At 42.5% G+C, this 12,500-nt stretch overlaps 1 protein-coding gene across 4 annotated transcripts in view; it reads left to right on the top strand.

Moving 5' to 3' along the window:
- LOC125035809 overlaps positions 1-12,500 on the top strand; it is a 113,715-nt gene that overhangs the window by 36,463 nt on the left and 64,752 nt on the right. The window lies entirely within an intron of this gene.

Below are 12,500 nucleotides of genomic sequence, written 5' to 3'. Positions count from 1 at the left end.
GCAGAGAGGTAGAGGCTGTTTAGGTCGGCACTACCTGTCTTATAGCTGCTATATGGCGTTAACTTTTACTTACCGTCTTTATTAAGTTTTTATATCATTATGTATATTTTTAATGTTTTTTTTTCTTTATCGTTATCACTGGTTTCCTTCGTCTTTCTTCTCCCTCTATTTTTCTCCCTTCGTTAATTCTTTGTCCATATCCCTGTATCTCCGTCTCACTCCATCCCTTCTCTATCTCTTTGTTTCTCACGTACCCATTATTTATTCAATTTCTTACTCTCCGCTCTTTATCCACATTTATCTAATTTCTTATCTTTCGGTCTGCAGTTATTCCGTTTTTTAAGACTCATTTTCCATCTTTTCTTTGTATCGCAATTTCTTTTGATTTCTCTCATATCCTTTCCATCGGGTTTTCTTTCTTTTCTTCGCTTTCCATCACTATATATATATATATATATATATATATATTTTTTTTTTTTATTATTTTTTTTTTTTGTCACTTCTCTCATCGTTCCTTAGCCGTTTCTTTCATGTTCCTTTCTCTTTCTGGCATTTCTTTTAAATCTTTACTTCTCATTTTTCATCTTTTATCATCTATGCCAATATTCCCCTTTCTATCACAATTTTCTTCCACTTCTCTTTCCATCATCATTTATTCCATTTCTTATCTTTCCTTCACCATTTATTCTTCTTATTCCACTTTTCCTATCTCCTATTTACTTATCTCCCTCCTCTTTCATCACCCTTTATTCTTTTCCTTCTCTTTCCATCACCAAGTCTTCCTTTCCTGTCTTTTTTCTTCCTCTCTTCCTCTCTTATCCCATCATTTCGTCTTCTCTTTTTATCATAATTTCTTCCCTTCCCCTTTCCATCGCCATTCATTCCATTTTTGCGTCTCCTTCTCCCTCCCGCGTGACCTGCCTTGGCTAAGGTGAAGCACGGGTGAAAGTGATTGCAATCAAGGCCAAACAGTGTTGCAAATGCCAGTTGATTGTTGCAGAAGACTTAAGTGTTAGGGGATGTTTTTTTTTTCTATTTGAAACGCAACAAGGAGTCAAGTATGAATTTCTTTCGTTGAGAAACAAATATCGGGGTCTGTTTTAAGAAGGATTTCCTTTTGTTGTTGATTTAGTGACGTAATACGCCGTGCCATTTGGTTAAATGCTATAGATACCTATTCCGATTAAATCAGTCAATCAGAAATTGCCTTCTGGCGGACGACACGGTTATGTAAACAGTCCGCTCACTCATGCTATTAGTACTGTGGTTTATGGAAACAAACGATAAACTCACGTAATTAATATCGTTTCCAACAATCAAACAATGCACTCCCTCCTGTTATTGATGTAGCTGATTATACTAACAAACAGTTGTTTCCAACAGACTACCCACTCACTAGTAATGGAAGTCATAAACAAACAATCCACAATATTCTCAGTGTCGTGGTTTAAGCAAACAAACAAACACTACACTCAAACGTAATTAAATTCACCGATAATTATAAACAAAAACCCACTTATGTTATACATATCGTTGATTATATTAACAAACAAGCAGTTATCTCCAACAAACAACCCACTCACGCCATTAATACCACTGCCTAAAACCAACAGACCACTCGTGTTTTCAATATAGTTGATTGCTCCAACAATCAAAACAACCCACTCACATAGGCTTGATATTTATTTCGGACAGATATACAACTCATTCAGATTTTCAATGACTCCTCGCATGTCCCTTAGTATCGTTGAATAGAGCAAACAAGCAGTCCACTCATTTTCCCAATATCTTAAGAAATAACAAATAAACAATCCCTTCATGTTCTCAGTATCATTGAATGTTACAGACAAACAATCCACGCTTTCTAATATCATTTAACATTAATCCACTCTAGTTCTCAATTGCATTAAAAAAAATCACAGATACTCTCAATATCATTTAATATAAATAAACAAACATTCCACTCATGTTCTCACTACCGTTGATTATCTCAACAACCAAAACAACCTAGTTACGTCATTGATATCACTTCCCGCAATTACGCAAAGACAAGTAGTCCCTGGAGCCGACAAAGAACCTAAAAGTGGCCCAGAGGTGATCCTGGCCACAGCGAGCGGCCGTCTAACAAGATTATAAAGCCTTCTAAGGTGGGTTAGTCAACACGGGGAGGCGGTGGAGGCGGAGAGTGGAAAGTGAAGATGGTTTGAGGTGGTGGAAGAGTGGGTAGAGGTAGAGGTATTTGTTTTATTGTCCTATTTTTTTTTCTAATGCCGTTATTTTCTCTTTGTTAAAAAAAAAAAAAAAAATACAATTTTTCTCTTTTCCTTCGTCACAAGTTCTTTCTCGCTCTCCTCTTCTCACTCTCCCTCTTTCCTTCGTTCCTTCTTTTTCTCGCTCTTTATATTAGCACTCCCCCCCCCCCTTCCCTTCTCTACAACTCTTCTTCCTCTCCCCTCCCCCCCCCCCCCCTCTAGAGATCAACCGCCTCCAAGTCATCCACATCAAAAGACGTCAGCTCTGAGGGATTTGGCCAACATATTTCATCAAGTCAACGAGATGAAAAACTTGCATAAACCAGCGCTCAGGGATTGGATGACGCATGTGGGGGGTGGGGGGGCGGTGGTGTAAGGGGGGTTCTTGGGGGTGAGGGGGAGGGGCAGTGACACGGACGATTGGATCCCCCGGACGAGAGTTCAAGGAGATTGGGAAAGCGATTGGGGGCCCTTCGTGATCCCGCGCCGGAAAGGTGGTAGGAGTGGATTGGCGACCGTGAAATGGCGGTGGTCTCGTTGATTTATGTATCGTTATTTTTATTTATTTATTTTTGGCTTTGTTCGTTTATGTGCAAACGTGTGTGTATGTATGTATATATATATATATTTATTTATATATATATCCTAAACTCTCTCTCTCTCTCTTGTCACTTAATTTTACTCACTTTCACTCGTATACACACACACACACACACACACACACACACACACACACACACACACACACACACACACACACACACACACACACACACAAAGAACTCGCCATTGGCAATTTTCCCCAAGCACTGAACAATTAAAACAACAAAAACGGCAACAACCGCAGTAAAAGCAGTAGAAGCAATTCAATACAGACAATGATTCGAGTGAGATCTTTTCAAATCTTTTATATAAAAAGAAGAAGGAGAGGAAAACACGCCGAGGAATTAATTAAGGTCAGGAAAAGGGTCGCGCTCATATCTCGGCCCGATGCGCAGGGAGGGTCGCCATTACGTGGGCGAAGGTAAGCAACACGTCACAGCGTTTATGGCGATTCTGTGAGAGCCTGAGACGTTTATGCGGACCCCTTGTTAAGGTTGGGTGCGTGCGTGCGTGCTTGTGTGTGTGTGTGTGTGTGTGAGAGTGAGTGAGTGAGTGAGTGAGTGAGTGAGCGAGTGAGTGAGTGAGTGAGTGAGTGAGTGAGTGAGTGAGTGAGTGTGTGTGTGTGTGTGTGTGTGTTTGCGTGTGTGTGTGTTTGCGTGTGTTTGCGTGCGGTTTTCTTGCTTGCTTGTGCATCGAGTGTTTTGATCGCGATAGGGGTGGTGTGGGAATTTTTTGGTGTGGGGTGTGGGAGGGGATGGAGGTCATGTTCGCTCGAATGTCTCCCGAAGTTCACTCAGGCTTGTGTATTGACGAGGTCTTGCGTTCTCTCTCGATCGGCGCGTCATGCCGCGGAGAATTCGCACGTGTGGGATTTTGTCGGGAAAGTCATGTGATTCCTGTGATGTATGAACGCACACGCAGATACGCCCACACACACAAAACAGTCTAGTAAACAGTAAAATATTCTGTCCTGCATCTCAATAATTTAGCTTACCGTATTCATGACAGCCTTTTGCAAATATTGTGTAATTTGCATATATATCGTGTATTGTATTGTGTGATGATTAGCCTATTATAAGATATGCTGTTTGGTGTCTGCGAATATATATAGTGCATTATATATATGCAGTTATATACTGTACAGTGTATGGGAATATATACTATACATTCTGTGCGACAATATCCTGAACGATGTATGCGAATATACAGTTTTTACGAAGAATACATGCAGTATATTATATGCATTTATATTCCGTACAGTGCATGTGAATATATCCAGCACGATGTATGCGAATATATACTGTACACTACGGGCGAATATTATACAAGTGCAAGAGTACGCCGGCTGGTGGCGTCCCCCGAGCCAAGCATGGCCTGACCCAGATAATATTTAAACGAGCGACTTTCGAGTGTTGACGCTTTCCAGTCCGGTCCTTTTCAGGCTTTTCGTGGGCTGGGACTCGGGGTGGAACAGGAGGGTCCTTCAGGAGGCAGGAGGGTGGGGGGGTGGGGGATGTAGGAAGTGGGGAGGGTAGGGAAGGGGGTGAAAAGCTGAGAAAAATGGGCTGATGGTGGTTGGTTTCATGATTTTTCTCGTGCGTATTTTTTCAGGATTCTTTCGCTTTATCCTTTTTTTCCCTTTCTCTCTCTGCTTTCTCTTCTCCATTTTCTTTCCCCACACTTTCCCATTCTCACACTCTCGCTTTCGTATTGTTCTTTTATTCTTTCTTTCTCTGCCTTTGTAACTCTTTTCTCTCACCCTTCTGTCCCATTATCTCTCTCTCTCTCTCTCTCTCTCTCTCTCTCTCTCTCTCTCTCTCTCTCTCTCTCTCTCTCTCTCTCTCTCTCTCTCTTTCTCTCTTTCTCTCTCTCTCTCTTTCTCTCTCTCTCTATCTCTCTCTCTCTCTCTCTCTCTCTCTCTCTCTCTCTCTCTCTCTCTCTCTCTCTCTCTCTCTCTCTCTCTCATTCTCTCATTCTCTCTCTCTCTCTCTCTCTCATTCTCTCTCTCTCTTTTTCTCCTTTCCTCCTCTCTGTCTCTCTTTCTCCCTTCCCCCCCTCTCTCTCTCTATCTCTTTCTCCCTTCCCCCCCCTCTCTCTCTTTCTCCCTTCCCCCTCTCTCCCTCCTTCCCACCGTATCTTCCTTTTCTTCCCTCCCTCCTTTTTGCAATCCTTCCCTTATTTTTTCACTTTCTCCCCTCCTCTCAAACCCTCATTCCTCCCTCCTTTCCTTCGTCACACCCTCCATCCATCCATCCATCCAACCTCCCCTTCTCTATCTCCTTCTTCCTTTCCCCCTCCCCCTCCCCACCCCCAATCCCCATCTTCAACTCCTCCCCCCACCGCCTTCCCCAACCCCTCCCCTTCCCCCTCCCTCACGCCTCCAACTCACGCCCTAAAAAATAACCAAACCAGAGAGCCGTTTTACCCAAGGAGCTTCATAAAAGAGAAGAGACAAGCAAGTAAGCAAGCACGCAAACATACAGAATGAAAAGCAACTGTTGAAGAGAGACCGAGCGGCGGACACGTGCCTGCCTGCCTGCCTGCCTGCTTGTCTGCCTGTCACGTGTCAAATAAGCAAACGGGCGAGAATCTGTTTTAATGCCGACGTAAAGGGATGGCGAGAAGTGCATTGCATTAAATTGCATTAATTCCCATGCAACTGGAAGCACACTTATCATTTGTACTCATTGGTGGAGGTTGCTATACCACTCCCGCGAAAGTGTCAAGGCGGGGGAGGGAGAGGGGGGGAGGGATTTAAGGGGAATTAGGAAATAGGGGAAGATGGGAAGGGAGGGAGGAAATAGAGGAGGAAGGAGAAGGAGAGAGAGGATGCTGGTAATGGTGATAGTGATGGTGATGGTGATTGTGAGGATAATGGTGATGGTGATTGTGATAATGAAGGGGGGAAGGTAGGGGGAGGCGATATCAATGATTGTAGTGATGATGAAGATAAAGATGTTGAAAAAAAAACAAGAGGTATGAAAATAATGATGAGAACGAAGATCATAGTAGGGATAATACTATTGAAAACTATGAATGTAACACCAACATTGGCGCTAGAAGGAAAACAAAGAGAGTGGAGGGAAAAACGCAAGGAGGGAGAAAATGATGGCAATATAAAAAGACCAAGAAGAGATAAATTAGGGAATGAAAGGGGGAGATGAAGGAAATGGAGGAAAAAAGAGAAATAGGAAATCGGAGCAATAAACAATTATGGGGGAGAGACAAAGACAGAAGAAAGGAAATGGGATAGAGGGGAGAGGGAGAGTAGGGGAGGAGGAGGGAGAGAGTGGAAGAGGAGGGATAATGAGGAAGAAGGAAGGAGGGAGAGTGAGGTAGAACGCGGGAGATAGAGAAGGGAAAAATTAAATAGAGGCAGACAGACAGATAGACAGACAGACTGACTGAGAGATAGAGGCAGAGACACAGACACAGAGACGGACAGAGAGAAGAGATGTTGCATATAGTGAATGTAAGGAGGGATATCTCTTTAATAAAGGTTGAACAGGAAGTAATTTATTTTATTTGTAGAAAAATGAATCTCCAGGAAATCTTTTTTTGTGTGTGGAATAGCGTGAAAGTTGAGCAGCCAAGAGTGACCTGCGCAGTTGCTAAGGTTCTGTCTCGCCTTTCTTTTGTTTGCTCTCTCTTCTTTTCTCTCCTCTTTTCTCTTCTCTTCTCTTCTCTTTTTCTCACTTTCTCCTACATTTGTTTCACTATTTTTATTTATCTGTCTGTTTTCTCCTGTCTGTTTCCTCCATTTCCTTCATCTCCCCCTTTCATTCCCTCTCCCTCCCTCCATCCTCCTCTCTCCCTCCCTCCCTTGCTCTCTCTCTCTCTCCCTCTCTCTCTTCCTCTCCCTCCCCCTCCCCCCCTCCCTCTCTGTCTCTCCCTCCCCCTCCCTCCCTCTCTCTCTCTGTCTCTCCCTCCCCCTTCCTCCCTCTCCCCTGTCCTCCCTCTCTCTCCCCCTCTCCCTCCCCCTCCCCCTCTCCGCCCCCTCCCTCCTTCCCCCCTTCTCTTCTTCCTCATCCCTCTCTCTCTCCTTACCCCTCCCTCCCTTCCTCACTTTCTCCCTCCGCCTCCGCCTCTTTCCTCTTGTTCCTATCCTCTCCTTCGCTCTCATTTCTTTCCCCTCTCCATGCCTCCTGTATTCTATTTACAATAGTTCTTCCATTTCTCAAAAGACTTTATTACACGTTCACTTGCAAGAAAACAGAAAGATTAGCCTGTAAGCTTCTCAGTGTATGCACCATTACAGAAAATGTACGATAATGCTGGGTTATATGCCATAATTTTTGGGGAAAGTGTACGATAATTACTGGAAAATGTGCGATATTTAAGTCTGCCGATAGAGTCCTAAATTGCGAGAATGAACCCAGGTGTCTTTTTTTTTCTTCTGTTTTTGCTTGTTTGTTTTGTGGCGCCAGGTGTCTCGGTGTTGTTTATTTATTTATTTTTATGGCTTCTTTCGTTTCTTTAAGTACGTCTGTGGATTGACGATAATGAAATTAGTCTTTGTTTTTCTAACTTCTGAGACCTTTTGGTAAATCCACGCCTATTTTTTTTTTTTTTTGTTGGAGAAAACTTTTGTTTCGCTTTCACTGTCATAATGATTTTAAAAAAATGAAGAAAGGGCTTAAGGGATATCGAAGTAGATCTGTTGTAGATTCGAGCAGGAATGTGCTAGGGGAAACTTTTTTTTTTTTTTTTTTTTTTTTTTTTTAGGAGTAATGTTGAACGCTCGAGAGGTCTAGAGAACGTGTAGTTAGAGACCATAATGTGGAGATATTATTGAAAAATGTTCGGGGAAAAGTGTGGAGAATGTCCTGAGAGAATGTCCTAGACGCGGAGAAGGTCTTGCGATATTGTGAAGGCCGTAAGAAATTTCGGGTTTGGGAGAGAGAGAGAAATGGGGGTCTGCTTTGGGCAAAAATGAACGAATAAATAAGGGAATAAATAAAAATTTCAAGACGAATGTGGGTCTGCTTTTGGCAAAAATGAACGAATAAATAAGTGAATAAATAAAAATTTAAAGATGAATGTGGTTTTGCTTTGGACAAAAATGATAAAAAGATAAAGAGATGAATAGAATAAGTACATAGAGAAAAACAATAACAAAAATGTGCACGTCTTTTTAAAAACTTTGCATCTATATTTTCCTTCTTCCATTTCCTTATTTTCTGAAAGGGAGGAAGAGCAGGGAAGGAAAATAGATAAGAAAAAGCGGCACTTGTAGGCCTGCTGGCAAATAATAGCTGTCTGAGAGATAAAGGAAGAGAAGCGAAGATGCTGCGGGAGATAAAACACTCGGAGCGGCAGGGGAGTCCGTTGGAGGGCCCGTCTTCAATTTTTATTGGTTGAAGAGAGTGAAAGCATTGAAGAAAATAAAAACATTTCGCTTATAAAAGAAATGAAATGAAAACAAATTGCTTAATATAAAAGTAAAAAAATATTAGCTTTAAAATAGAAAGAAAAACAAATCTCGCTTTAAAACGGAAAACAAATAAAATCTCGCTTAAAAAAAAACAAATAAAATCGCTTAAAATCTTACGGGTTTATGCTTAAGTGGGAGATACTGAAATAGAGCGTTTAAAGATTAGCGAAAGGTGTGGAAGGTAAACCCGAGCTGGGACTTGTCAGCGGCCGCGAGGTAATTAAGGACTTTTCTAAGCCTAAGTCTCGCGAGCAGACCCACATCCTTGAGAGCACGAGGCTTTCTTCTACCTGAAAGCCTTGACTCTTGTCCATTCCATTCCTCCCTACACTTACCTTCCCTCTATACCTCTCACTTGACCCCGCCGTGCCACCAGTACAAAGATCTTCCCCTCCTCCTCCTCTTCCTCCTTATTCTCTGGGTTCTTCTCCTTCCCCTCCTATCCTCTGTTCTTTCCCCTCCTTATCCCCTTGGTCCTCCCCCCCTCCTTATGCTCTCGATCCTTCCCCCTCCTTTTACGTTGGGTCCTCCCCCCCCTTCTTGTGGCCTGGGTCCTTCCCCCTCCATCCTTATATATTGGGTCCTTCCCCCTTACTCTCTCCCTCCTCCATACACCCTGGGCCTTCCCCTTCCTTATCCTCCGAGTCCTCCTCCCTCCCCTCCCCCATATCCCTTGGGTCCTTCTCTCTCCCGCTCTTGCTGCCCGCACAGTGAGGATACTGTGACTCCCTCTCGGCCCTGGCGCCTTCCCACCCTCCGTCCCGCTCCTACTCCTACTCCTCCTCATACCCCCACCACACCCGCAGGCGCCACCGCCCGCCTCCGTTCGTGTTGTGTTTTCCACCTCTGTCAATATTGTCCCTTCGCCGCCACCGCCACCTTCCCTTCAGCACCTGCGCCAACACCTCGCTCCTCCTCGCAGTGTCGCCGAGTGCAAACAGCCCGTCGGACACCGCTAGTTCCGGCCTAACGGCTCCACATCACAGACAGCTTTCTGATGGTTCCTTGCAAATACACACATACGGACTGTAGTCACACACGCAAAGGGCGAGAGTGGGGGAGGGAAGGAGGGAGGGAGCAGGTTGAGGGAGAAGTTGGTGGGTGACAAACAACCCTCTTGGTGACGGCGAGCAACTTCAGCCTTTCGAACTACTTTCGTCTTCTCCGGCTGTAATTAATGGGTGGTTTGTAGCTCTGCCATGGTTAGCGCTGCAAACAACGCAGTTTGTCCGGCCAATGAGCTCAAGCATGACTCCCACTAGAAGCTGTTCTGGCGCCATTGGAGATAAAACCACTGACCTCCCCGCCGCGAGTCTCTGCTGACGTGGGTTTGCAGTCGCCGGCTCCTAATGGCGTCTTTGTCAATAAGATTTTAGAAAGTTTTAGATTTTAGAAAATTAACAGCAGATAAAAAAAGAGGATTTCGTTTTATATTTTATCCTGAAGGAAAGTCAACGTACACGCGGCTATCCCTTTCAAGTGACATGAAAGTCGATGGCGGTCACATCTGGTCACCTCCGCCCATCAAAATTTCTAGCGCGGGAACTGCAAGTGAACAAATAACATTTCCTTCGCAATAAAGAACAATGTCCCTCGTAGGATTATACGTGGCGATTCCCAGTCGCATCCTGTCTCGCAGAAAACCACACGAGTAGTTTGTCTAGTTGCAGGAATGAGCTAGTGTTGCCAGATACGACAGACCTTACCCATTATCGTTCCGTTTCCGGTGCAAGTGGCGAAGGGAGAGATATGTCCGGGTTGGAATTACGCGACAAAAGAGAAAACAATAAAAAAAGGGAGAGGGAGAAAGGAGAAAGAGGTAGTTAGAGAGGGGTAGGTGAAGGAGAATATTAAGAAGAGGGAGAGCGAGACGTGAAAGAAGGGAGGACGAAAGGGAGATAGGATAAGAAAGGGATAGGCTTCTGGAGAAACACAGACAAGACAGAAGACAGACAGAAATATAACAAAGCGCAAGTACTAAGTGCATAGTAACCGTGGATATACTTTACCAAAAAAAAAAAAAAAAATCATAACAGGTGTAAGTAACTATGACTGGAAAAAAGAGCAAAATAATTTTTAACATATGTGTAGAGCTGATTAATATGCAAGGTAGAATATTCCATTTCAGCAAAAAATAATTAAAACTAGAGTAGATCCTGAAACTATAATTGGTAAAAGAGATGGGTGGGATGCGTAAAGAGCATGAGAATAATTTGTAAAATAAGATCAAATAAGAGAATAGTAAATGGTAATAAAAGGTAGATAGGATAAAAATAAATCCCGATAATACAACAAGATTCGAATAAAGTCGACAGAACGGACGAATCGAATGTAAACAGATCGTGAAAGATGTGAACGATAGAATAGGTTAACAGGACGTAAATAAATATTGCAAATATGAAAATGATCGTTGGATTGAAATTTATTGCATGCTTAGATTTACGACCGGAGACTCAAGCAATAAATATAAATTAATGTCTTGGTCGTGCGTCTAAAATGACGTACTGTACACCGGTGCATATTAATTGGGCCGTAGTTCGTTTTAATTAAGTTGTGTGTAGTTATCAGTAACTGATATGTGGAATTGATTAAGTCAAAGTTTTGATTAAAAAAAAAAAATTACAGCATCCCCAAATATTCAGTGTTTAAGGACATATATGGAGATAATTATTGAAGTTGATATAGTGAACTAATCAGTCCGTTTTTCCTGTTCAGCACTACGAAGTATTTAGCGTTTAAGGGCAATTAACACTACAGTTAATAAGAAAAGAAAAGAAAACAATATTAAGCGAGAATTGTGCATGAATAAATCAGTAATTATAGACAAATGATAGAGGAAATGAATGAAATTTGATTATACAAATATATTCCTTCTATATTTGTTTAAATAAATCAACATTCTAAAAGAATTTCACATACCTTAATCACAGTAAACTGTGTGATTAATTAATTGGTAAAAGCTCATTAAGGGAAAACTAGTTTTAATTAACTGTTGTTGGATTTATTATGTTTCGCATGTAGTACTAGTATTATCAAGTATGCGTCAAGTATGCATAGATTAGTCTGTAACGATAAACGAAGAGAGATGATGTGCATAAAGAGAAAGATGATTAAGGAAACGAATATTTTTTGTTAATACTCATTTTCACCAGTGTGAGTTTTATCCGTGTTTCGTGTGGAGGAAGCTGGTTCGCAGTGCAAAGTATACATAAATAAGCCTTCCTTTGATTACGGACAAAGCATTAAGAAATAAGTAAGAAAATATATAAGAGTAGTCATTAAAGAAGGCTGTTATATAGTTGTATGACAGCGAACCAGCAACTTGAGAGAGCAGGCACTGAGTGCCGATTATCAGTCCTTTTTACGCGTCACTGATACCATTCAGTATTGATATTATCATTATTATTGTAATTGTTATTAATATCATCATCGTCGTTATCGGCATCGTCATCGTCACCATCACCATCATCATCATCATCATCATCATCATCGTCGTCATCATCGTCATCGTTATCGTTACCATCATAATCATCGTCATCACCATCATCATCACCAGCATCATTATTGTTGCTAGTATTATCATTATTATTATTGTCATTATTAATTTTATTATCGTTATTAATATTTTATTATTACTATATATTTCCTTTTTGGTAAATATAAGAATAGAAGGCATGAAAGCTTGATATTAAATATATATTATGTGCACATGCAGTTAATTAATCAGCGAATTGACTGATAAGCATACGTACACGGTGAATCAATCCCACGCTCGTAATTAAATTAATCTTCACACACAACCACACATGCCCCGCGTACTGATGCAAGCACCCACGCACACATACATATGCACACACGCGGACTGTCAATAACGCCCGTCTCTCTCTCTCTCTCTCTCTCTCTCTCTCTCTCTCTCTCTCTCTCTCTCTCTCTCTCTCTCTCTCTCTCTCCCTCTCCCTCTCCCTCTCCCTCTCCCTCTCCCTCTCCCTCTCCCTCTCCCTCTCCCCTACCTTTCCTTTCCTTTCCTCTCCTCCTTTCCCCTTTCCCCCTCAATCCCTCCCCCTCTCCCCCTCAATCCCTCCCCCTTTCCCTCTCAATCCCTCTCCCTTTCCCCCTCAATCCCTCCCCCTTTCCCCCTCCTCCCTCCCCCTTTCCCCCTCAATCCCTCCCCCTTTCCCCCTCCTCCCTCCCCCTTTCCCCCTCAATCCCTC

The sequence above is a fragment of the Penaeus chinensis genome, chromosome 20 (genome assembly GCF_019202785.1).
Source record: "Penaeus chinensis breed Huanghai No. 1 chromosome 20, ASM1920278v2, whole genome shotgun sequence".
In the NCBI taxonomy this organism is placed as follows: Eukaryota; Metazoa; Arthropoda; class Malacostraca; order Decapoda; family Penaeidae; genus Penaeus; species Penaeus chinensis.
Note: the sequence above shows the minus strand (reverse complement) of the source record. Positions and strands in the feature narration are given on the sequence as shown.